The sequence below is a fragment of the Micrasema longulum genome, unplaced genomic scaffold (assembly GCF_059751315.1).
Source record: "Micrasema longulum isolate JH-2025_06_02 unplaced genomic scaffold, ASM5975131v1 h1tg000634l, whole genome shotgun sequence".
NCBI classification, from domain to species: domain Eukaryota; kingdom Metazoa; phylum Arthropoda; class Insecta; order Trichoptera; family Brachycentridae; genus Micrasema; species Micrasema longulum.
In genome coordinates, this window is record NW_028277830.1 from 184,292 (window position 1) to 211,798 (window position 27,507).

At 30.8% G+C, this 27,507-nt stretch overlaps 1 protein-coding gene across 8 annotated transcripts in view; it reads left to right on the forward strand.

Annotated features, from left to right (window-relative positions):
* The first annotated feature begins 897 nt into the window (after positions 1–897).
* The window catches only part of LOC148279986 (uncharacterized), a 169,553-nt gene continuing 142,943 nt past the window's right edge, over positions 898–27,507 (forward strand). For 4 of the 8 annotated variants that reach the window (XM_088229099.1, XM_088229106.1, XM_088229103.1 and 1 more), the window contains exon 1: positions 898–1,900. The gene's annotated coding sequence lies outside the window, so the exon portion shown is untranslated. The remainder of the gene's footprint in view (positions 1,901–27,507) is intronic. The other 4 variants (XM_088229100.1, XM_088229101.1, XM_088229104.1 and 1 more) reach the window with 4 other exon arrangements.

Genomic DNA, 27,507 nt, shown 5'->3' on the forward strand with positions numbered 1-27,507 from the left:
GTTTTTGAATTTTTTAATTACACCGCCGCGCCGCGCCAATGACGCCGCCAATTTAATTCGGTGAGTTTTCCTGAGATTCAAAAACAGATCTTAGTACGTATTTGTATTAGCTCAGATATATTTTTTTTGTATGTAAATGTTTGTGATTATTTTTCATATTTTATCAATGTATTGTATACGTAATTTCTTAAATTATTTTAGTTTTATATATGTTACAACTTGTGGAAATGTAAATATAAATTAGATAAAAACAATATTTTTTAAAGGTATTTCTGTTTAAAAATACACTTAAAACTTTTATGTAACTAAAATAAAATTACTTTTAGACCGGCAGATTATGCCATTTCAAATTTAGACTCAACTTAGGTATCTGGGATCTCAATAAAGACTATATATTGAATTTAAAAAAATATAATCAATTAAAGATAATAAATTGAACATGAAAGAAGCCGAAGAAAAATTTTAATTTTTTGATTTTGGAAACAAATACAAGCATTTTAAATCACATAGATATTTGTGACATTTTCCTTTATTTATACGCAAAATTATGCCTTCGGTAATACTTAAAAAAAAATGTAGAAATACTTTAGTAAAAACCTTTTTTATAGAATTGCATTATTTAAAAAAAAAAAAGATCATTCTGGTTGTAATATTTAATTTAAAACAACATCTTATTTACAGATTTAAAAAAAACATTCATAATGGCAAAATCGTAAGATAAGACGCAAACTGTGATAGGTATTGAATTTAAACCTTCGCTGCGCTGTAATTCCTGCTGTGTTTGTCGAGTGTTGCGGGCCTCTGATGGACTACCGTGTTATTCATTTCACTATTCCCCACTGCAGAAGGTAAAAGGTACCCACTGGTTTAGTTACTAAACCAGTAACAGGTAACCGCCATTACTCGAGTCGGCAGTTATCGCTGCGGACGTTCGTCAGCCTGTCGTGAAGTTCGGCGCTGAATAAAACTATCGCAGTTACCGGTCCGTTAATTTGTACTCGGATGGAACGCCGTTTTCATCATCATTTCTACGTTCAGTGTTTTTTTTATCATTATCAACATCTTCTGCTTCCGGTTAATGTGCAGAACTCGTGACACTTCAACAGTTCGTTATTTAACGAAAGTTCTTTAGTTTGTTTATGAAAATACGCAATATTTTAGGCAATTGATTAGGTAAACTACCCAAATAAATACAATATTACAAATACAATGTAATAATCGTAAGTACCTAATTTTTATACGTTAAATATATTTCAGGTTGAACAGTAGTTTGGTTTGATTCGTAAAATTATTAACCATTAGGCTTCGAAAAATTAGATAATACATAACAATATTTAGGTCATTTTGAACAAACATGTGATTAATTTTCCGCGTACCTACGTGCAAAATTACTCTTAAAATCTCGATGTTATCCTATAAGATTTTAATCACATTTTTTTCAATAATTGATTCGTATTTATGGACAAATTATCCGTTAATTTTAAATAAATTAAAAAGGTTATAAAGAGTAAAAATATTCCTAAGTTAATGGACTGAAATAAGAAACCGGGAGAAAAAGTTGTTAAGCGATAGCTTTCTTCTACCGGCGCGTCTTAAGGCGGATTCCATATAAAGTTCGTGTGATGTATGAGAAACTGTTTACCCGACATAACACCTGTTCATGAGAAGTGTCTGCCGGAGATTTCTCTCCTGCAAGTGGCAGTGGAACTTGACTATGGCGAGTGACGAGTGCTGCGACTGGTGGATCTGATAGTTATTGACTAAACAAACTGAACCAATCGACAGTTCACACGGTTATCATTGTGCTTTGTTGTGATCCCATTCATTAAACCTGACAATTCATTGTTAAACAATACGGAATTCAGTGAAGTTGCAGCAACCTTCAGTTTACGTTCAACTGGTGAGTTTCATATGTTTGCGTAATTATTGATATTCTTAGCATGTAAATTCAGCCCTACGGGAAATTGGAGCATTAAATTGTACTGCAAAGTTTCCCGAAAATGTGTACTAATCTAACTACTTTGAACAACGTCACTTGTCCATACGAATCAACCAATGATAAAAGAGTTATCAAGGAAATTCCGGTTTGCTTGACATCAATGGGCCAATGGGTAGAATTGATCGAGAATAAGCAAAAGACAACTTCTGACGTCAGACGCGGAGTTGATTTAGCAATACAAAACTTGAAAAAACCATAGCGCTGAAAATAAGATAAGATCCATAAAAATCGAAAAAAAAACTTTTTGGCTTAGTTGAATAGTCTATTAACAAATTAAAAAACCACTTAACTTCCACATTATAAATACATTAAAAAAAATAGTGGCTACCTACTACTAATGACCAACCGAAACAAGATTTTCAGCCAAAAATAAAAAAAAAACAAAATCCAATTTCGGCTTCTGTTTTAGTTTAAATAATTTGAAAGTCACTTTAAAACGCCTAAAATTATTTTTATTGTTAAACCTCGCGAGTTCGTTGAAATAAGTATAAAAATAGACAATGAAATAACAGACATAAATTTAATGAGTAAATTTTTTTAAAGCGCTTTTTGGTTCGTATGTAACAGTATGTAACGTACATATAACATATGTAACAGTTCTTCAATGTACCCTATAGGAACTTTAACTTATCCGAATTCGAAACTTTGTTCAGTCATTACCCAGTGCTACGAGTATTTACTTCGCAATCAATAGATTTTTTTCGTTTTTTTTTTATAACAACAAACCATCACGCCATTTTCCCGTAAGGGTAGGCAGAGAGAATAGAACGCCACATCACTCTATCTTTGCATACAGATCTCGCTTCCTCTACATTCATACACCTTCTCATGCACGCGCGCCGATTATTCCGACTTTTGACATGTCCCAAGTATTTGTTGGATTTGGTCATGCCATGTCTTTCTCGGTCTTCATCTATTTCTGGATTCATTAAAATTCACATTGTAAATATTCTTAGCCGTTCTTTCGCTGTCCATTCGTTCTACATGTCCAAACCAGCGCAGAGCTCCTTTCTTAATTTTGTCGATAATGCTTGTCTCAGCCTTACATATTGTACTATCGTACATAGTTTTACAACACATTCGCTTGAGAGATCGCATTTCGACAGCATTCAGCCTACTTTTATCTCAGTTTTTCCATATCCATACTTCGCTCCCATACATCAGGGTCGGGACCAGGACTCCGTTGTGAACTGCTAATTTTGCCTCTTCTGACAAACATTTATTTGCCAAGGTTGATTTAAGTGCACCGTTCACTCTGTTACCGGCACTCACCCTCCTTTCAATATCTTTCTCAGTCATTCCATCCCTAGTAAACATACTTCCTAGATACACGAATTCCTCTACTTGTTTTAGTATAACTCCATTTACAGTGATTTCACATTTAGCCATACTTTCTTTTCTTTAAAAAACCATTACATCCGATTTATCGACATCCATCAGCCAATCGCTTCCCTTGCATACATCGTAGACCTTTGTTACCAAGAATTGCAGTTCCTCTCTGTTGTTAGCAAGAAGTACGGCATCGTTAAACTATTAAGTTGTCAATTATATTGGACTAAAGTAAATACAATGAGGAAGTTCAGAGGTTTAAAAAAAAAATTAATGAACTATAAAAAGACTAAGCCAAATTAAAAAAAAAAAAAAAAGTGTACCGACAATATTTTGAGTTTGTCAAAATTTTTGTAGACAAGGACTGGATTCAACTCCCTGGGGAGCTGTTTATATTAACATATTACAACAGAGATGAAGAACATTTAAAATAAGGTAATATAGAAGTAAGGCATCTACAGGGCTTATGACCTGCCAATGGTTGGTTTAAGTGGCCACTTTACACACTGTGTAACATTCACCATTCTGCCTATATTTGAACATCTATTTTCCTTCAATTCTTTCATCTGTTGATGTTAGTGAAGTTAAAGAGCTGAAACCTTTATTTATGCGGGTGAGATTCATCTAATTGAATTATTTCACCTACATACATAAAAAAAAAAATAAAAAAAATTTGGACAAACTCAAAATATTGTTGATAAATTACCTGGTCCATGAAGAAGTATAGAAATTGAAAAAAATAATATTTTCAGGCGTTGCCTAGTATGTAGGTGAAATAATTCAATTAGATGAATCTCACACGCATAAATAAAGGTTTCAGCTCTTTAACTTCACTAACATCAACAGATGAAAGAAGTGAAGGAATATAGATTTTCAAATATAGGCAGAATGGTGAATTTTACACAGTGTGTAATGTGGCCACTTAAACCAGCCATTGACAGGTCATAAGCCCTGTAGATGCCTATACTTCTATATTACCTTCTCTTAAATGTTCTTCATCTCTGTTGTAATATTTTAAAATGTGTACCGTATTATGAGCGCTATGATTTTTTAAAGTTCTGTAATTTTGTTATTAATCCGGGCGTGACGTCAGAAGTTTTCTTCTGTGAGTTCTGCTGATTGGTGAACACAACACTATCATCGGTTAATTCAGATGAACTAATGACGTTGTTCAAAGTAGGTCATTTTTACTCAAGTCATTTTGATTTTTTTTCATGCATTTTCAAGAACTTCGCCGTACAATTTAATGCTCTAATTTTTACCGCGAGTAAGAAAACAATTTTTTATCCAATTTCCCCTAGCAATGAACTTCCTTATAGCGTAAACCAAAGCATTTTTTTCCCTTTATTGAGGCTGATTGAGGCCTTCTACCAAGACATGATAATATCGGCCGAAAACAAGTTTCAAATTATTTACAAATTATAACGAGATAGCATAGAAACAATATTAAAAAAACAATGGATAACAATATCACTCACTGTGGTATACCGTGCCGAGGGAGACATTTTATATGATTTTCATATCTCATAATATCAAATATATAATATGAAACGTAATGTATTGTGTACGTAGGTATATATGAATATTCTGTATATAAATATATGTTTATATGTGCCTGTGTACATTAATGAATTTTGTTTTTAAAAAGTGTTCTATTTTCTTAATTTTTAATTGTTTATTAATTTACTATTTTTTATTTTATTTCTATTTTATGTTATTTTGGACACTTGCCAAACACAAGAGCCTGACTCTTTTTTGGCAAGTCAGGAGACATGTTTTGACTTTTGACTTTTAATGTTATTGTTTTATTAGTAGAGGACTACTTATTTATTTATTTATTTTGTTCATTAACGCCCAAAAGGCATTTACAAAAAATAAAAATGAAATACATGCTAACATACTAAATAATAAACAGAATATATAGAAAAAAATTGTGAAAGTAGTTAAAAAGGATATGATAAAAAGTTTTACAAAGTAAAAAAAATACAATAATAACAAAGGTATGCAAGAAAAAACAGTAAGCATATAAACAAAAAATGCAAAGATATAAGCTTATGAAATAAATTCTGTAAGGCAAACAATAAATAAAGTGTTACGGTAAGCAAGAGAGACATTTTTAAGTTAAATTAATAAACAAGCAAGCATATATTATCACGAAAAATAAGAAATAAAAAATATGATCTAAAGATAAAAAATCTCCATCTTAGAACAGGCTGAGCCATGTTAGATGGAGACAATCATAAACAAAAAACACTCCGTTTTCAGTTTTATTAGTTTTATAAAGATTCCCTGTTATTAGGTATGTATACTAATTTTTTTCAATAAATTTATAAAATAAAATAAATAAAATCTATTTTCGAAACTTAGAATTTTGCTGTTTCGGGCCCTAATTAGGTGTCGCGATTCGCAACAGTAGGGGAAAATAGGTGTATTCAAGCGTTATATAGGCTGCATTTGATTTTCACCGAGTGCTGTACCATTTTCATACTGCTGAATGTGGCGCCTGCTACTCTTAGCCGCACTCCCAGTTCTTTTTTAAATACATATACAAGAATAACATAAAATTTTATAATAGTTGTAATAATAAACGTGCGTTAGTTACGTAAATAAAAAAAGGGCTGTCAGAAAAAAAACATGAAAAACCCAATAGCCTATTAAACATAGGAAAACGATCATAGTCAATTACAAATATTGTAGGCAGATAAAACTAAGGAAAATAGATTGTAACTTTTTACCGTATCTGGGAAGTAATTATATTCGGAAGTTATCTTCAACTGTCGACAATAAAGTTAAATCGATATTTACGTTCGAAAATGTGTATATTTGTATGGAAATTTAAAGTATCTTCTTTGGTAATCTGTTATTTAACATGTTCAGAAAAAAATATTGTATTCATATTCTATTTTTCATGGATAAAACTGTATTTTACTTTTTAGATAAAATTCAAGATAAATGTTAACTTCCCATTTTAATACTGGCCCAGGTCTGGCTTAGACTCCAATGCCTGCTAATGTGGAGGCATTGGATTTTTTTTTTCTTCTAAATTTGTTGCAACAGAAAGGGAAAACATCCACATTTCCTCAACTCTTCCATCTTTTGACTTGTGTGAAGTAAAAAAGCTGAAACCTTCATCATGTGAGGGAGGTTGGTCCGGCTGAACCAATTCACCTACTAGGCAACGCCAGAAAACAATTTTTATTTTATTTTTCTCCATCTTATACCAGTTAGTTTAATCAGCAATGTTTTGAGTATGCCCAAGCGCTCAAACTCATTAAAATAGCATTATATCAACTCATTAGTTAACCCAAAAAAATGTTGATAATGATCCTTAAGATAAAAATAACGTTATTTAATTTACTTTCATATAATTTTGAATTATCTATCCTTACCTCTGTTTTGTATAAATACATTGAACTCCTTAATGAAGATACCAGTCTCGAAGATGTCGCGAAAGCGATGAAACCGGTCACTGGATATTCCAAATTTGTGAAGTAAAGTATCACTCGTCTTTTATTTATATTTATATTGAGTTTTTCTACTGACATTTCTTGGTGGAACTGCATTTTAATTATTATTAATATTATGATTATTATTAATATTAATATTATTATTATTATTACTAATAAAAGTATAATAAAACCATAAAATATTTTTATTATTATAATTTTATTTATATAATAAATTACAATGAACTTCCATCAAGAATTTTCACTTCCAAACTTAAATGTCCATGACATATTGTTTGTAAGTTGTATTGCTCGACTTGAAAAGACAGGTTTAATGATTTAAACATTCAACATCTTTACTGCACGTATTGGATGCGAAGAACTATATTTTTTCACAGTTTTACATAAAATAATAGCTTTAAAATTAGGTTTAATGTCCGACAATTGAATACCGAGGTCTGGAGCGGCATGTGTAGTTCTGAACTTGTTTTTAGTGTAGGCGTAAGCTAAAGTCTCACATCGGTAAGTCTGTACAAACGAAAGCTGAACCATGATAGTCTTCTCTTCACTTTCGGAACCTCTGTGACCATTCCACGCAACACATTTTAGGAACCGCTGCTCTAATGACTGAGAGTGAAAAATTAATTTACCTCAAATACTTTTTTGTCCAAACTGCTTATTGATAAAATAATTGGATTTAAATATTTTTTGTGTTCAAACAGTTCATTGTCATATTTGCTTAATTGAAAAAATAAATGATTCAGTAAGGCATTATCAAGTATGTTTGTATTTTAATAATTTGTTTCCGAGACAAAGATGGCACCTGCACTCAATTGTTCTCTTGAACTCGTGATCTTTGTAGCTGTAAGCCAACATTCTATCCATTCAACCATTCAGCTTAAAGCCCTCCATATGTAGACAGCATTATTACGCCACCTCGAAACCGTGAAATTGACCTGTTAGTTAACATAAAGCAGAAAACGGAGTTTGATATTGTTAAAACATTACAAATCTAACCTAGGTCTGCCCTACTTACATAGCAGCAATCAAATTAATTAAAGCGATTTTATCTAGAAGGTAAATTTAGAAATTGGAGTGCACATCACACATATGTGCGGAGTGTTTCATTTCTAAATGTTTGGTGACCATCTTTATGTGTTTTGTAAGAGTCGTTTAATTTATAAGTAGATGCCTACGTGCTATAAAAAAACACGTTATTTTTGAAGTTCTGATCTTAAAGTATTTTGAAATAAACAGCTATTAGGTATATGGCAAATTCGCACAAAACAGTTCAGATAAGTTGAAAAAACATTTTATCTTAAATATATTTGTTTAAATGTCGATCGCGTGAGAAGTGAATTAGTATTCGGACAAGGAAATAAAACTTGGCAAATGTTGCGCAAAGTTTTTTTTATATTACATTAATTTCTCTGTTGTTCTAGGAAACTAAATACACGTAGGTATATTTATGGATAAATTGTATTTTTGCAAATTCATGTATTTTCTAATATGCATATATTTTCATTTTCAAAATACTTATGCTATAAGTAATCTCTGTCGCAATCAATTTCTTTTCATGTTCCCAACCGTGTCACCAGAAACCAAAATCTGCTATTTCAAATCTTCTAAGAGCGACTTCCGTTTTTATGCCCCAATGTCCAGAATTAATTTATAGATTATTCAATTCGTCTCACAACTTGAAATTCTTCTGGATAGATCTTACGGCTTTTCGTAGGTATATAATTACTAAAAAAAATCAAAATGGCTTATAACCTTACACGTGGGCATAACATAATTATTGCAATGAACTATATGAAAAATGTTATCATTTTACTAAATTATGTGATGAAGTGAATTGGCATGGAGCTCGAAGTTTTATATGTTAATCGCGTTTTTAAATATATTGTATACAATTATATTATTGCCATTGTTTGTCTTTCCTACATAGTTTTATGTTATTTTTGTTCAGTTTCTTTTACATATGTTTCTTCATATAACTGTTGTAATTGGCTTAGGGCGTATATAGAGTAAAAAAGAATAATCAAAATAGTTCGATCTGCAATCGATCAAGGAATAATAAGTTCTTTCGTAGAACGAAGAACGTAGTCTGGTATTTTCGTTTTAGCGTGCGAATTCAGTTCACAATAAATAAAATAATTTCATCACAAAAGCGGTTTACTTTCTGTAGGACGGTGTTGCTTACTTATTGTTAATTTATTAATTGATTGGCGAGTTAACAGAGCAGGAATATGTAGGTATGCACGCGTGTTCATAAAAAATCTCGTTTGGACTAGACAAACAACAATACATTAGTTTATTAGGCGTGTCTTCTGTCCAATATAAATACCTACCTACATAATGTAACTCGTAGTGAGTAAAATCATGTACACAATATGGTATAAAGTTCCACAATGTCTTATCTAAAAAGCTTTAATTAATTTATAACACAATAAAACAATGATAAATCAGTATGTGTTCGAAGGAAGGAGTTATACAAGCATCGACAAATTGAAAATACCTACTGTAAAATTTTCTCTTTTGCACATTGTACTGCACGTTTGTTGTTAGTCAGTGTCAGGTATTTTTCTCACGAATTACGTTTGCCATTTTAAAATTTGCAAAATAAAATGTTTATTTTTGTTTCATCAAAAAAGGTTGGTTGCTCAGATAAATAGTTTTAATAATTTATTTCATGCTTATAAATTTAGAAAAAAATAGCAATATATTGATGACATGTATGAGAGCGTTCTACACAATAAATACATACTTTTTAAATAAATATATACCACTTTTTGCTTAGATAATTTTTTTACGCGCTGCCTTTTTACGTAAAGCCAACTACAAAAAATGAAGAAAAAAATGTTTGTAACAACACTATCGGCATTACTTATAAACCTGGTATAAAGTTACACTTAGGACTGTGGTAGAATAAGAATAGGAATACCATATTTATTCTATCATTATGATAATGATGGTATTCCCATCCGTATTCTACCACTATGCCAAGGCGTAAATTTATACAAAGTTTATGAGTAAGGTTCTATTTGTTTAAATGTATGAACTTTAGGATATATTTTTCAGAGGAAAAATGTGTTTTTTTCTAACATATTTAAATAAAAACTATAAAATTTGAAATAAATCTTTTTTTCAATTTGGACAAATCACTTTTTTATGTTTGCTTCTCAATTATACTGGTGTTCAAAACTTCAACCCCAAAGATATCTGCATTTTATTTTTGTTGTAACACTTATATCCACTAGTATCTTTAGTTCTTGGCGTAGTATATTATTTTAATGTGATCAACCTGAAGAGAAAAAAGATTTTTTGATATTCTTAAATGACGAATTGAAGAAGCACCTTTATTACCTGACAGACACCCTCAGACAGGTCAATGTTATGCTATGCGGGGGTTATCTATAGAAAACGAATGTTTATTTTTTTTTTTAAATTATCTTCTTTTTGTTCAGTTTCTTGCATAAAACTTTGTATGAAATAAACATTCGTTTTCCATAGATAAATCCCGCATACCATAACATTGACCTCCCGTGTATAGTAAATAAATAAAGCAATGTTTATTTTTAACGAAAAATAATTTTTTTATTGATGAAAGACCTGCATAGAGTTGTGTATTAACATGAATTATTTGCAGCTTTTAAATATTTTAAATGATTCATTTTCCGATGGAAATTGGTTTTCTCAGTTTACCTGTCTCCTTACTAAACTTGCTATCCATAATTATCCCCCTACCTAAGAATTTCCTCGACTGTCTGCGGAAGTCGATGTGAAACTTGTCGACTAATGAATTATTTGCTGTCCCATAACTGTTCAGTGTATTTAATTGTGCAATTTATTAATCCCACCGTACTGCACATCCCAACCCATTAGCCTACTAAGCATTATTTATACAACTATTTAAAAGACTTGCTAAAAATTCCACGTAGATAATAAGAGGTAATTTCACAACACGATGACAGAAAGTCAGTGTTAATGATTGAATACCAGTAAACTTAGCAAATTATTTTTTTTTGCTTATACTTTATGCATAAAACAGTATAAGGGTAAATATTTTTTATGTTTTTCGAAATTGACTTTGAATAAAATATAATATTAAAAAAGAAAGAAATACACAATGAAATTGCATCATTTTAAAGACAAATTTTCTAATATCGCTCAAAACGTGGAATTACAACGCAATTTAAAAAAAAAATTAGTTGAAAGACGAGCCCATCGGTAAGATTGTTAAATAGTGTATAAAACTTTCCTTTCGTATTATTTACTGAATAAAACACTTCGAAATATTAAAAAACGACTAGTTAATTTGTATAAATGATGTTATCACAGTGAAAATAAATTTATACGCTTGAGATCTATCACAATCATAGCACATTATAAAATTTATATTAGTTCTTAAGATGTCATGAACTAACTTATTAAAGCAAAAGTAAATGAATATTCCGACGGGTTTATGGCACAAGTTAGTAACTACGAGTACATATTAATGAAACATGAGTTGTCTTCATAAATGGCATAAAATAATCTTTACTAAATGTTATTAAATATTTGTATATAACCACTTACCGACTTTTCTATGTCCACCGATTTCGAGACGTACCCGTCTCTTCGTATTATAACCTTTATTTAAAAAGTAAATTAAAATATTTCGTATTTTATAAATACAATAAAGAATGATTTAAATATTCAGCTTGCAGTTATATTTGAATTGTTGATTTAGGATTCGCCTTTTTCTTATTTAATGCACAAAAGACACAATTTTATCACACAGCACAATTATATGTTTTTTATGTCCCGACTTGTTAGAAAATTCCGTGTTAAGTCGGGACTCTTCTATATACAAATCAAAAACATTTATCAACATATTAAACGATATACAAAATAATCGAAACAATATACAAAATAATAATAGAAAAATATAAATAGTAAAATTTATACATGACGAAAAATGGAATGCAGAAAAGTTATATTATAATACATGGCAATATGTTATTAATAATTTATAGTAATATTATAATTCAGTTCAGTAATTAATTGATAGTAAAATAAATACAAAATAATACAATGAAGTAATAATTGTAACACATTTACATATATGGTAGAATATGTAATTTAATTAACATAATAATAAAGTTAAAATATATATTTACAAATAATTATGCATCACTTTAAAAGTGCAATATCTCACAACTTGTAAAATAGAGTACTTATGCCAGAAACCCGACGATTTATTGTTGTTTAAACTTGTAATACCACAATAAAAGAAAAACTACCAATGATTATTGTAAATAATAACGAGCAGGCTCTGAATTAATAATCCGCGTTAAGTTGCTTAAGTGAATGCCATTTCGAGCGCGTTGATTCATTTGTCAATTATGTCGATATTTCAATGTTTTTTACTGACGACTTTATAACTTATGGCGACATTTTTAGTATAGTAAGTACCTAAGTATGATAACAAAACGTACTGTTTTTTTGCGTTTAGATATTGGCAATTTTACTTGTCACGATTTTATCGCAAGTGTTATTACAGTATTATTTTAGTTGAAGGGCACGATTTGACACTGAAATATTATCAGGTTTTTAGTTCGACGCCTTTTAAAAAGGAAATAAAGTATTTAGAAACATGTCTACCTGTTCATTTTTTAGTAAATTCAACAATTTCCAATGTGAAATGTTTATGTTTAATAATAAACGAAGGGAAATAGGTTTTGACAATATATTTGGATATTGCAGTTACTCGGTAGAGCTTGATAGACAAAGCATCACGTAGCACCTGTAGGTAGGTACTAAATCGAACCTTATCTAACCAACATATCTAGGTTAGGCACCCTAAATAACTTTTACTATTCAATTTATGTAAAACAAGGTTACGCAGGTATGATATCAAGGTTTACAAAAGAGTTTGCCGTCAATAATTGAAGCGAAGATCTTTGATGTCTGCTTTGTGGACAAGGCTACATTACATTAATCACACTGTAAGAGAAAACGCATAGTTAAGTAAATGCTGTGGAATCGGTGCGTTGCAGTAAAAGGAAGATTGTTGCGTGAAACGGCTCCAAGTTACAGCCTTGGTATTAGAAAGCAAAACTTCAACTCCAGAAGCCCAAAGAAACCAAAAGAGCTTTACGTAGCTAAAGATGAGCCTTCCGCATCCACCACTTGCCGGTAATACCCGAGACGATACGTGGACCAAAATTATCACTCGCTTGTTGCGAGATCCATGAGATGCTCAAGATTTTATTTATTTATTTTATTTTTCAAAGAAAACAACAGCCATTACAACAAAAAAATCAATATTTACAAATAAACCAAAAATATAGGCCAATTATAGTTTTCTATACAATGTCAAAAAAGCGTACATTGAAGTAGTAACTCCGCATCTTTCCACACGTAAAAAATAAGTAAAATATTACAATAATAATGAAATAATAAAAATAATAAAAGAAAAGGTTTTTTGAATTATTTCAGTTCTTGAAATATATTTGGAATATTGAGGAGACCAGACAGTGGAACAATATTCAAGGATACTGCGTATACGTGCAAAATAGAATGTTTTTAATGTCTGTGGATTGTTAAAAGACTTACAGGCTTTTATTATAAAACCCAATGTTTTGTAAGCTTTGCTTACTGTCTTCTCTATTTTTTATCCAATTATACACTAAGGTCACGAATACAGTCAACTTCAGTAATTTATAAGGTAAAAGGATTGTATTATTATCTTATTTCTGGTTAAGATCACTTTGTAGCATTTGGAGACATTTAAATAAAGGAAATTATCATTGCAGTATTTAACGACCCTATCTAGGTCTCTTTGGAGGTTGTTAATATCTTTTAAAGATTTAATTTTGGCAAAAATTTTCATATCGTCGACGTACAGGGAAAAAAGGGCAAATTCAAAGCAGTAAAAAATATCATTTATGTACATATTAAAAATATACCGTATTTAAAGGAATTATTCTCAACTTGATCGCCTTCAAGTACTATAACCTAACTTAACGGATCAATTCGCAATTTACGTTTTATACTGTACTTCGCTTCATGTCCCCGATAGTTTTGCGGAAAATCGAGGATATTTAAACGTCCTTGCGGAAAATAAATTTAATCGAAGCTCCGTCAGTCAGTAAATATGTTTAAATTTTTAATCTGTTTTTATATTATACAATTCTAAGAAACATTCTGTTTTTCTCATTAATGTACTACATATAGGTATTCATTGCAACTAAATAAACTTTAATTAAATAAACTTTTGAAAAAATAAATTTACGAAATATGAAGGCATTTTATTTAGTATTCATATATGTTTTTGAAAGTATTAAAAATAACATACACCGAGACGGTTAAGTAAAAAATAAACTACGTAGGTACCGATTGATAGACAGGTAAAAAATCAATATCGGTGGCTTAGTGGTGAAAATTACAGAGAAATCCAAAATAAATATTTCCTAACTAATCATTTTATAACGTAATTTTTTTTAATATGTTGTACCTATACCCAGTAATGAACATTTCTTAAATGTTTTATAATTTGACTGAATAAATAAATGAAAGATGTATTTTTCAATTTAAATGCCATTTGCTTTAAAACAATGATATTGTACTTTTTTTACGACCATCCTAACCTAAAATGTTTTGTATAAACAAAACGTAGGTGTACCTACGCTTTTAGAGTGCACTCTAAAAGGATCTCAAAATCAGTGTGTGCATTTTATTTGTTAGCGGCAAATCCGGCAAATACTAAACGTATGCAAAATAGTCAGTAGGTGTGTTGGTCCGTTAGTGTATGTCCATACCATATGACCAGGTGTATCTAACTGTAGAGGGCTGTATAGCTACCTCACAGTGCGTTATGTCTGGTTCCCGGTCCCCAGTTCCCAGGTGTCAATATACCCGGAACAGTATTTGATCAATACCGGCATGTGTTATTGTTGTTGCTTATCGTTACAGCAGGTGACTCAACTAGGAGAGGGGAAGTAAGGGACCATAATAAATATTGTATGACGGATTTTAAAAAAGAATTTAATTTAGACGTCACGTTAAATAGTAAAATTATTATTATTCAATATTCTACATTTGTAAATATTTCGTGTTTATTAAATTGATTTATTTTACAGAAACAAACAGTCGACCATGATATAATAATATAAAAAAGATACGGTTTAAGGACATACCAGCGAAGTTTCAAAATAATACATATTAAATTGTAGTACAACAAAAGGGTGTGTTTATGTGTATTTGTATGAGAGTAAGTGTATAGGTGTGTTTGTGTGTATGCGGGAGTAAGTGTTCAGGTGTGTGTAAGTGTGAGCATCATTAAATAGCAAGTGGGATCGTATCGCAGCCAGAAAGAATCAGTCCTAATTTATTTTTGAATAAATTAAGGGGCGTGTTATATAAATCAATAGATGAAAAAAAAGCATTAGAGCAAAAACGGTAGAGGAAAGAATGTTGTGCATAGTTAGCGCTACAGACTGACAAATTAAATAAATACTTATTTCTTGTCACACGAAAGGGGACCTTAAGATTAATTTTGGAGAGTAGGTTAAAAGAGTCTACTTTATTATTCAATAATTTATATAAATAGCATAATTCAGTCTATTTTCAAGGGTAAAAAATCCGTTTAGCTTAGCAGATTTGCTGTAAGTGCAAAGGGTTTTATTGTTTTTATAATCTAGGTATTTAAAAAAATTTCGTTGAGCATTTTCAATCCTTCCTATGTTTGTTGTGTATTGTGGGCTCCACACAACGGATGCAAACTCCAAGTTACTGCGTACAAAAGTGTTGTATATACTTTTAAATTTACATTAAATCATTGTTTATTTAAAAGGCGGCATTTTTTTCTGTTCAATATTTTTTGATTTGACTCAACATGGATTTTTCATAAGCATGTATCTTTCCCAATAGTTCAAAAGTCAATTTTATTTTTGCTCTATTTGTGTTATTTGCGGGTGTTTATTTTAATTTTGAAATTAAATAAATAGTTAGTCATCTATCAATGTAAGATTTTAATAAAAAGGGGAGTAATATCTATTAAAACTTGGTAAGGTATCCAAAATAAAATAAAGTTATTGGATTGAATTCAAAATTTCCTTGTAAACGAAAAATAATATCTGATTAATAATGTAAGTGCAAAATGGTGATAATAGTTTATGTGGGTATTTTAGTAAGTATTGAGGATTTCTATATTAAAAATACCCCCATAAAATAAAAGCACTATCTACATATATCATTAAACAGCAATTATTGTTAGTATATAAGACAACTTTGTAAATATTTCAGTTAGTTGATAATGTCCTGACAAGACGAAACGCGTCACATTAAACACTCTTGTATATAAATTTTAAATTTTAAGCACTAACTTTGTGGTTATTCATTATAATAAAATAAATAATACAACTTTGTTTGGAGTTAAACAGTAGTTACATTTTTTTCCCGTCCGGCTTCAAGCAAACTAGCTTCTTCGTCAAGGTTTACGTAACTCGGCCTAAATAATATTTTTTTTTCTGAATTCGCAAACCATCTTCAAGTTAAAAATAAAATATTGAAATTAGACAACTTAGAAAACTTAGAAATCAATAAAAGCGATTCATAATAAGAAAAAAAAGAATGTGTAGTTTATTGAAACCTGATAATCTCTTTGTGTTGTTTTGTTTATTTATTTATATATTGACTTTCAATAAGAGTGTGAAGTATACCTATATTGAAGAAAAAAAAAAGATTTTTTTTTAGAATTCTGGGAAAAGATGCATTCTTATTATTATTCGTGCTTGAAATACCAACATGAAATAATTGTCACCGCTGAGTTGTACGTTGAGGGATACGAATTTTAATTTTCTCAAAACATTGAGGGCAATCTAAGTTGTTATTGCATATTTTGTAAAGGAAGACGGTATCATTGATGATTCTTCTAGATTGTAAGGTATCGATTTTGTGATGTGCTGCATCTTCTTCATAGTTATTGAAATGTTAAAATTGACGATAGTTTAGGTGATTCAAAAATGTATTTTAAATTCTTTTAATTCTTAAAATATAATTGGAATATTGAGGAGACTAGACAGTGGAGCAATATTCAAAGATATTGAATCCTTCAGAACCAAGGAATTGACGTGGGAGGTGGCGAGAGTGCTGGCTAACGATAGGGTCTCCTAGAGGCGTCTGGTGATATCCACATGCTTAAAAAAAAAAGAAAAAAAAAGTTAAATGATTTATTAATTACTCATCAGTTTTGTAATTTTTTGTTACTTTGAACGAACCCCCGTCTCCTCTAGAGCGCGTGCCACGTAATCAGTGATACTCCGCGCCCTCGCGATATCCAGGGTCTGCTGAACACCGCTGTAGCGCCCTCCTGCCCCTCGCGCCGCCCGGCCTACCCGCAGCGCCGTGCCCTACGGGCCCCAGGCCGGAGAGACCGACCGGAAGCGGTCAGCCAGCCGTGCGTCACGTGGGGAATCCTAGTTCCTACTTCCGGAACTTCCATTCAAACACATAGCGGCAGCTGGTGCTGGTGGAATTACTCGTTACTGACCTTCAAATTTCAGAGATAATAAAACAGATTTTTATTCAAGTGCATTTTTAAGGGTTCTAACGAATGATGCGATACAGAATATAAGAGCGACCTACATTGTTTTACATTTTTTCAAATAAGTTTTTTAAATTCAACATTTTAAGAGCCTTACAGCCTAAACCATGATTAAGATGGAATGTATGCAGGTACGCGAGGGTTAGGTTAACTAACATTCGTACCTAATATGTATAATTATATGTCTTTTTCAAGAATTTTTGCGGTGCGTCAAATTTATATGTAGTAAAACAATCTCTCTTTAAATTGCCAAAAGTCTTATTACAGTAAATATGACACTTCTTAAATTATTTTGATTCTTTATGCTTTCAGGCACATCACCAAAAATTTTCTGCCTCTATACCTACAAACACATTGTATTAATCAATATTGGAATTCTGTTTTTCAAGTACTCTTATTTAAATACCTAATAAACCTTTTGTAAATTATTTTGGCGTTTGTTGAACAAATTTAATTATACGGGCTTTTTGTATTTTATTTTATTTTAATTTTATATTTCTCATAAAAACAAAACACATTGTAGAATTTATATAAGAGTTTCAGTATGGTGGTAGAAAAACAAATATAAAATTTGTCTCAATTACATTATGAGGATAACTTTTATTACGACACAATAATATTTGTGCTAAGTACTTGTTTTAGTGTATCAGTGTTATTATTGTACATGTTAGTGAGGGTGAATAAATATATATATATATATTTATATATATATTGTGTGAGGGTGTGTGTATATGTGAATGGGCGTGTGTGTATTGTATGTATGTGACAATGTGAAGTGAATATAAGTGGACTTATTGAACAGCGATTATCAAAAATTATCTGTTTTAAAAAAGAAACCTTAATGAGGAAACCTATCAACCACCGTATCAACCCATCAATAAATTTAAGTGCACCAGTGTAACATAAGTATGTCAATTAATTTAAAATAAGAATAACATAAGAAAGACTACTATAAAAAACAATAATTTTAAATAAGGAAATGTATCCACGTGGGTATATGGGAGTAAGATATTAAATATATCTACATATATAATTAACACACATACTTACACATGCACATCCACCCATACACACACACACATATACATATAAATATATATACACACACACACATACACACCTAAAAATCTCTTTATATACTATTCTCATACTCCTGTTTTTGAAGTATTGATTAAGCATTTCTTGACTAGTTTTAGTGATCACTTAATGCATTGTACAGTATCCATCATCTCTCCTGCGTTTGAAAGTCCGTTCTCCGTTCATATGATTATTTTCGCCGTGTTTTTAAAGCTACCGTTTGATTACATTAGTTTAATAATTATTTATTTTAGGATTCGAAACAATATACGTACCTACATAATACATGTATTTATGTCTTGAAATCTCATTTCAGACAATCGTTAAATTCCACCCGCCAGAATAAAATTACATTTGACGGTTTAATTTTTATGGCATTATTATTTATACTTATTTAATTGCTGACAAATGCAATAGCCAATAATAGCCAAGAGTGTAGTCACTAAATATATAAAAATATCATAATATAATACAATTCAATCCACCCAAATTTTACCGCGTGCGTCGTGTGGTTTTGTACTACCGCGATCGGTGTGAAATCGGCCGAACTCTCCAATCTCCCATGATATGTATAAGGGGAGCATTATACTTTCTTTATTTCGTCTTGATCACGAATAACTCGTCGCCAGCGCATATGCCGCATATCGGGAAGTATACCTAACTTGTCTACACGGGAACAACATTCATTTATCATACCTTCTACCAGAGCTCGTGACGAGACTTGTGGTTCTGTTTATAATTGTACTTTATTGCAAAGCATCTTTTTTCTCAAATAATACTCACTCCCGCGCGCAGAATCACAATACATTTAACACTAAATGCCATAAGTATGATGGTTTTATCGGCATCAGATGCATTAAAAGATACTCCAGTTTCAGGGTAAATTAATCATTTTCATCGTTATTATTTTAAGGTAATATAAACCTTATCAAGGTTTTAAGACTGAAAACGATAGAACTATTTGAGGACCAAAGTAAAAACAATTTTCTTCACAAAAAACGAAAAAATCATAATAAAAACGCCCTTTCGGAGTAGAAATTTAGGTAATAAATACGTACTTAATATCGAAAAAAGACATTTACTCACTGTATTTGCATCAACAGTGGACATTCCATACAGTATGGGTCCTTAAGTGTCACGCCAGTCGTTAATTTGTAATTTTTTTAATGTTCAAAATCAATCGCTGAAGTGAGAATATCTTTCTTATTTGTAGAGTTTAAAGAGATGTAGTTTTTTTATATTTTAATATATATTTTGACCTCTGTATTTAGTAGCCTTACGTATCATGTACAAGGCTAAGGTACTTGGAAAAAAACGGTTTTGTTTGTCTTGAAAATGGGATGTTTGATCACTGATTTTGGTTTATTACCTTTATGAGTCCAATCACCATTGTTGCAAAGTCCAAGAACAATAGCGCGTAATAACTACTTCTAACAACAGTGTGGATATCTGTTAAGGATATTCCATCTTTCCTGCATTCCGCTTCAAGATTATGGCATTGTACACTGAAAAATGGGCACTGAAATAAAAGATGTTCGATACTCTGTGAAGAAATATCATCGCATGGACAATAGTCACCATTCCTTAATTTAAACCTATATAGGTAAGTTACGTGAGAAGTTTCTCATAGCTCCGTGTCCGGTAAAAATTTGGGTCGTTTCGAAAGCACTTTGGTGATGACGACAGAGATGTAGTAAAATTATAAAATAAAAATGCAGTCCTATTTACTGAATAAAAACACCCTTTGGCATTATTTTATGAATCTTGACCATAGTTAACACCCTTTCAAAGGCAGACACATGCAATCCCATGGGTAAACAGATAACTGCGCGTATCCGTTTCAAAAATGGACAAAGACATTTTTAAATTGTGTTCTTTTATTTAAATAAAACCTATCTTAGATATGTGAAGTGAACTAATTTAATCTCTTCTTATTTATTTTACAAAGGTATAAAAATATATTGAATATTGGTTTCTTGTACCCACTATATATCCGAAACAGAAAATTATATCTACTGAAAAATTATGAAAGTGGCAATTGTCATTCTTACCTGGGGTGCTTTTCTGAATCTTCTTCTTCTTCGTGGTTAATTTGGGGATTTATATATTTTTTTATTTGACTACACTTTTCTTCATAAATGGCCACACTGATGATACGGAATTAAGGGATGCGGGATTGACGTAGTAGGAGGCGAGAGTGCTGGCTGGAAATAGGGTCTCCTGGAGGCGTATGGTGATATCCACATGCTCCATTTAGGATCGGATATAGAAAAGAAGATAATTAAATGTCCAATAAATCGGAACCCGTGAAACCAAACTTGATGATTTTCATTTAGAACATTATTGCGACCTTAAGCATTACCCAAAACACTTAATTAGGTTAAATTGATAAACCATATTAGTTTTTTCCCGTTTTTAAAACAGTTTTATACATCATTTGACGTTTAATAACCAGAGTGGCGATACTACTAGTATATGAAGCAAAATGAAGTCGCATGAAAAAAATAAAAATCCCCGAATTTACCACTCTCTAGGGAGTTGAGAACATTCAGAATAGTAACCCTGGTTAGGTATACACAATTATTAATAACCACCCTGATATATTATAAACTCTTGTGTGACCCTGATGTAACATGAGTCGATATTTAAATGGTGAAGTTATATTTTTTGTAATCTTCAAATGAACATTTTCACACCAAATTTGGAAAGTAAAATTTGTAAATGTATGCTGGATTTTAATACAAAAAATATTTATCCTTGCTATGCGATTGAAAGTGATGCTTATAGCACAATACATCTGTTTTACAGTGTAAAAAAAGAGCACGAGAAAAGAACTTGTAACAAAGAAGACAGAGACGCTGTTCTGTGGCCGGTGTATATGTGAAAGAGACAAAAACAAAAAAAGAAATTTGTTCAATTAGTTGGTTATTGGCAGTGAGTAGGAGTGCACGCTTGTTACACGACCAGCGTATTTATGATTTTACATTTATTTTGTTACAACAGGCATAAATTATATTAAAAGTTTTATAAATTATGGAAAAAGAATTATTTAATAGTATGTCTCTATGTTTTTTTTTCAATATCTGAATTTAAGAATATTCTGACTTTTGCCTAAGGTAACACGATGTTACATAACCGCGTGTAACGGAATTTTTAACACAGCTTTTTAAGAGTTAATAATATAAATATGCACGATATCCCACAACTACGTCATTCTGATAATCTCATACATAGTTGATAATTTTTCCTCCAATACAGGATAGTATAATCCTCTATCTCGCATATGTAGACAGTAAAATAAGTTACACAAAAACACTGCGAGAAACATTTACATTTGTTGACACGATAAGCGTTTTTAAAAACTGGGAAGTCCATTTGTATTTCCCTCGATGTTTTTTTATATACCTGCGTTTTGCTTACACTTTGTTTACAGTTTTGAGTTTGTTTCTCAATATTTTTTGTACAATAATATATATTTTATCATTTTAAAATAAGTCCTTATGTTTAACAAATTAATGAAATGTACATACGGGTACTTCATTTGTATTTTAATACTTATAAAAGTACTGTATATTCCTCCTTTTAATTAATCAGATAAAGCACATCTATGATTAACAAAGGCTCATAAAAATGGTTTTATAGAACACAAACACCTGGATAATGTATATACATACATAGTCTCATTAATTACGTTTATAGGAGGCTGCGCCACTTGGTTTAACAGAGCGTGTTGGGCTAAAATATACCATATTAAGATTCTACTTGAACATTCTGTGTCAGCATTAGTATTGATGTTATTTGTATAATGTATCTAAATATTTATTTTAAAGTACAATAATAAAACTCGGATATTGTTTGAATTAAGCACGGATAATATATTACAGTCGATGATAACAACAGCTTCTGTAGCATTGTTCATACGATAGACAATACGAGTTAATCAGAGTAGAAAACAGAGTTTAATTAAGTCTCTTATCTTAAATATGTAATTCTCACGCTAAAATTTACCAGGAAAATTAAAGCAGTGAGCTTCCAGTATCGCCTAACTAAAGCAGTTTCACTTGTATTTTAAATGTAATAAGTAGTTCACTGATCGCAATATATTTAGCTAAATACAAACACCAAATCATACATGTTTATACAGTGATACATAAAAAGAAAGTTGAAATGAAAGAAAGAAAATTACGCTGTATATAACATATATATATAGAAACTAAAATATGAAACGTACATCATTTTCTTCTGGGGACGCGGCGTTCTCACAATATCTCAATATTTTGTGCTTTCCAATATTAATTTTATATTTCTTATATTATTAACGTCTAACTCAAGTTATCAGCTCTCCATAGACTTCTCGATCACAAAAATCGACCAACTCGTTCCGGAGATACAACTGGACCTATCGCGCTGTGCCCACACACGCCCAAATTTAGATCCCCACGTGCAGCACTGCAACCCCTCTTCCACTCGCGACAAACTATTTACAGTATTTAACAAAACGAGCTATATAGTCGTGGTTTTAGATACGCTGTAATCGTTACAGTTTTTGCATACGAAGCCCTCAAAAGTAAATAAATATTAGTCGCGGCAAAACCTCAAACCGAGATGATATGTTCATTCGTATTCACATCACATAGAAAATGATATGGTATTTACAAAAGAATGTGTGTAGTTCTGTTTGCTTTGTACAAACGTAAAGTTTGGTATTTTGTACAAAACTCTTTTGACACTATTTAGAATTCGTTTTAGGGAAATTGAGAATGTACTTAATACCTTTACTTAACGTATACCCGTACCACACCTATGACCTAAAACTTTATCTTAGTTCGTTTGTAGATCATCATTTTCATCTGAAAACCGGAGAGGACGAGTTGGAATGCTCGATGTTCCGCGGTTTACTGCTATCTCGCACGTTTTGTGCTAGCATTATGGTTATTTGCCTACCCAGGTACTACGCTTGCACCTGTGAGTTCAAGTCAGTTAATAATAACGATATTATGAATTGCCACAAACAATCTTTCTCAGTCAAGCAACAGCGGGCGATGCAACACTCTACACTCGTTATTGACGAGTACCGAGCCTGAAAGGTGAGGATGGACACAATGCGTATATAAAGTACAAAATGGCGAACCTTGCAAAACCTCATTCCGATTGTTCCACGCGAGTTTCGTAAGCCGAGAGAACTATAAACCGCGTGTAGTAATGAGAGCAGATAATCTAGGAATGTAATATAGGTTATTATTAGCTTATAGAGCATCCGGATAATGATTGGATAATTGCATGTCTCGAAAGGAAGTACAAATCACAAAGGCGACACTGACCGCTGAATTCTTGAGTAACTTTCTGTTTTATTTTTATTTAATTATACCCTTTCGTCGAGTTTCGAGAAAACGAGACTCTGAAAAAACTTGCTTCAGAGAATGGACAGCGTCTATAGAACATTCTCCCGCTAAATAGTGTTTTAAAAAAATTCGCACCGCAAAGGACATCCAATTATGATTCGTAATTAAATATCTATCTTAGCAGTAGTAATTTTCCTTCGTCCTATTTGCCCCTTTTAGATGCACACGAACCAATTAGATACAGTGATCTTTAACCCGTCCAACTTCTACTGTAACTTAACTGTTTTATACTCGACAGGTTGTAATAATACCGCTAGGTTATGCAAAACTTAGTTTCGCTAAATTGGCGGTAATTACTGTCAAGAGATTTCATGGGAAATCAGGAAAAGCAATTAACGGTCTCGAGCGCTGTGTAAAGAATGATAAGGATATTAATTTTAGTGGGTAGTGAGAGAAGTGCTATAAAGCGGATTCATAAAATGCCAAGGAAATGTCACTCCTCTTCACGACACGAATGACCTTTTGGTACTTTAACAGTAACATCTGCAGTATGATGTAGGTAAAGTTATCTATTAAACAATACTTACTAGAAATATTTTGACATTTTAAGTATTTTACTGAATTAGATTCAGCCTGTCAGACCCGGCTAACGAAAATGAGTTTAAAGACAACATTTGAAAATAATACCCAAATTCCATAAATGTAATCATGAAATTTTCATAAATTTAAAAAATAATATCTTATAGTTTTGTTGTATAAATGTACCATTGTTATTAATAATTTAAAACTTGTATTATTACATCGCGTTTTATTTTCGTGGCAGCTGTTGACCATTAAAAGCCGATATTTCAATGTACATATTTTAAAAACGTTCAACGATAATTTCAACGAGGTGGGTAAGATATAAACTACATATGCATGACGTAATAATTAACTTTTTACTGCCTATAGCAAATATATTGTTCGAAGTAAGAACTTATCAATAAATCACTATCAATGACCGTGAAAAATTAGGATTTTTAACTTTGCTATCGTAAACACGTGTGCTTGCTAACTCGCGTGTACGTAGTTCTAATATTATAAGATTATGATTATGTTTTGATCGACTTTGAGAAATAATGCTTCCGGCCCCTAAAGCGCGAGTAGATATGGTACTCTCTTATTTGAAGTGATCTTTTCGCAAACTTTATGCTTATAATGATTCGCTCTCGGCAAAATGTTGTCAGTTACATTGCAACATAAAACAATTTCCTTTTATTGAGAAAAGCGTTTTGTGCGGCGGCAGAAATATAAAGGAGAAACTAATAATAGACTAACCGATTATATTAAATACGTCGGAAGATATTAGAAATTATCCAAAAATAAGTTAAATAGTGAAAAACACACTTCTCTTCTATAAGTTTTATTTTTCCTATATAGGTAGACATTTCCTAGATTACACATAGGTTTTTTATGATTCAAAGATCATTTAAATATTTATTTTATTGTATTTATTTATTTCACATAAAACTTTATTTTTTTTTTCTATATGAACTGAACACCTCACTAGGCATAACCCGTGTCGAGGCATTTATGTACATCCTTTTTATATTATGTTCTGGTACATAATAAATAAATATAATATAATAAACTACACTGTATGTCATTAAATCGTTAGGTTAGCTATTTATTTTTTCTTTTCTATTTGAACACCTAGCTAGCTATATGTATACAGGGTTTAAATTGTATGATGAGATTTATTTATTAATTTATTTATTAATAAACATGGCACGCATTTCTTTTTACTTTACAAAAATACGTATTAGAATATTAACACTTCAATGTAATGTGAAAAAGAAAATTATGTTACATAAATACTATTACACAGCAGTTTTATATAAAGAACATGCTTAGATATAGATTACTAAAACAAAAATATAAAGAAAAATTAAACAATGTGTGCATATAAAATTTAAAAAGAAAACGTTTTATTTTTATTTTAAAGAGGTACAAAATATAAGTTAATTAAATAAAAAGAGCAAAAAAGTTGTTTTGAATCTAATTATTTTTTTTTAATAATAATATTTTTTTATTTACTTAACCTGATTGATTTACCCAAATATTTCATATTGAGAGCCATTTTCAACTAGTTGTAAATAACTCACTATTAGAAAATGGGAATCAAGTTGGGGTAGAGTTTTTAAAAGTGTGTTTTCACACTAGAATATTTCATAATCCTTGGACCTGGACCTGAAGGGTAAGACTGATCATCTTACCTTTATGTAACACAAATAATCAAGATACGCTGCGATTTATGTACCAATGCAGTGCCCTATGCACCACTAGGTGCGGAAAAGGAATGATGGTGATGATGATCTTTGAAATGATTTTTAAAAAAATAATTGATTTATATAAAAACTATACTTTGTTTAAAAACTATTAGCAACGTCGGAATAGTGATTGCCGAGTACATGGAGTCAAATCAGAAAAGAATTATATAAATATATGTAGCAACTAAATGGAGGTACTTGACGAGTCCTTCGTCTAGGTACCTTCAAACTATTGAGAAAATCCAAAAATGATGAAATATGAAAAAAAACTTATTGATTTTAAAATATATGTTATGTTCATATAAATTAGTGTACAGTTATTAAAATATTTGTAAATATTAGTTGATATGCAAATTAATTCAGTATTTACTAACTAAAGGAAACCAAATAAATTGATGAAATATGAGAATTGATAAAACATATATTATTCATTATTATTATTAATCTGTATTTAGTTTACGTTTTTTTTCTTAAATAAAAGACAATAAAAACCTTTTCAATAGGTATCGAGATTATATCTTCTAGAATTCCAAAAACATAGGTATTATTGCATTTGCTACATTATATGGTAGTGTTGTGAAATCAAGATCATTCGGAGATCCGAAGATAAAGTCGCACTCTACCACGTTCTAACTCTCATTTTTGTGAACAAATATTTATTACCAATTCGATTTTTTTTAAAATAAAAAACACATTTTCACTTTATTTTATATTATTTATTTAGATAACATATTATACATTATTTTATATAATATTCCGAAAAAGTAATTCTTTAGTGATAAGAATAAATTCAGACCCAAATAAATTCCTCTGCACATAAAAAATATTTTGTGTTCCTTGAAGGATGATTTCTTTTTGTATATTTAAACTTTTTTTGTGTATTATAAAATACTTTATAAAATATAACTTTCATTTTTAATGAACAATATGCTTTAAAATTATGATGAATTAAAAAAATTCATGTAACATGTGTTATTATCTAACAACGTATGCTTATTCGATCAAATTAGTTTAACTTTAAAAGAATATTAAAAAAATTGACCTAAATACCATTTAAAAAAGACGACTAAATTTCGTTGCAAAACTAACAAACCACCCAATAATTAGCGGTCTAAAAATAAAACGAACTTTTCGGTATGCCGACTACTAATATAAGCAGAAAAAATAAAGACGTACTTCGGGATACCAGTGATTAAAACATAAAGTCACCGGTTTTTTAATTCGGTAGGTACGAGAGTAAAAAAATCGTAAATATCGTGTGTATTTGAATGAACACCCGGGCTCTATCTGCAGTTATCAGTTTTAATTCGTTATTTGATCACATTACAAACAACGAAAACATTTTTTAATTTCTTCTGTTTTTCATATAATAATTACTATGGTGTTTTTGGGCTGAAAATAAGTAATGCGTTAT